The sequence below is a fragment of the Dermacentor andersoni genome, chromosome 1, assembly GCF_023375885.2.
Source record: "Dermacentor andersoni chromosome 1, qqDerAnde1_hic_scaffold, whole genome shotgun sequence".
Classification (NCBI taxonomy): domain Eukaryota; kingdom Metazoa; phylum Arthropoda; class Arachnida; order Ixodida; family Ixodidae; genus Dermacentor; species Dermacentor andersoni.
In genome coordinates this window covers 95,842,098-95,843,038 of record NC_092814.1, presented here as the reverse complement: position 1 = coordinate 95,843,038, position 941 = coordinate 95,842,098, and the positions used below count along the sequence as shown (strand labels likewise).

The following is a 941-nucleotide window of genomic DNA, read 5'->3' as shown; positions in this document are numbered from 1 at the left end:
TTGCACTGTGGTTAACTTAATAAACCCTACGACGGATTGCGCGCTAAATCGTATCGTGTGTCTTCTGCTTTACTCACGAGAAGCCGCGAATCTGACGACAGATACCATGGTGATAGAGGAACGCTATTCTCAAATAATTAGTGACCAGAAACGCTATCGTAATGACGCTCCTTTATAAAAGATCTTGCTCATGTTGTTTTGTCGCTCGCTAGAAAGATTCCGAAATCTGTTCATCGCACAGAAAAAAAAGAAAGAACGGACAATAAGAAAAATACACGTCGGCGTTTTCTTTACGATAATATGCATGTTGCTCTGAATAAACGTTTTTTTTTTTTATTTAGGAGCCATTCCACTCTGTGAAGGTGGATGACCAGCGAAGCTGTAGCATATCTCAGAGAGTTATGCAAGGGTACATGTATTGATTTTCATCATTTTGCAATGGTAGTGACGACGGCTTTGTGAATACTGTGATGTACACTGATTGTTGATTGTGTCTGTTGTTATCAGCTTAATATCTGATACGGGTTGTATTTGGACCCAAGATATTAAACTTCTTTTGCAAGTTGGCGGAGTGTTTGAAGCCTGCTTCACCTCCACCGCGGGTCGGCCCGGTATTGCACTATCTTCGGGATCGGTCCACGGTTTTTGGTCTACGGACATCTGTCTGCTGGAAACTAGCCATATACAGCTTTGTTGTAAAAAAGTGACAGAATGCCTTACTTGCGTGGAATAAACGTGTGTTTAATTCCCGCAGTCTGCCTTCTATTGCATCCAATAATTAACTAAACACGCTTGTATTCGCCGACTCGGCCGTATATAAATTGTAGCGTTAAGAAAAGCGTTAAAGGGAAGCTGAAGCGGTTTTCAATTTCCATGAATTGCTGGGGTTGGGAAGAACAGACCTATTCATTTACGGTTCTGAATTTTTTTCTTTGTTTTGT

At 41.2% G+C, this 941-nt stretch overlaps 1 non-coding gene across 1 annotated transcript; it reads left to right on the top strand.

Moving 5' to 3' along the window:
- The first annotated feature begins 462 nt into the window (after window positions 1-462).
- Window positions 463-645, top strand: LOC126546369 (U2 spliceosomal RNA). Its single transcript, XR_007602579.1, has one exon. It is a non-coding gene; the product is annotated as a U2 spliceosomal RNA (small nuclear RNA).
- The last annotated feature ends 296 nt before the right edge of the window (window positions 646-941 follow it).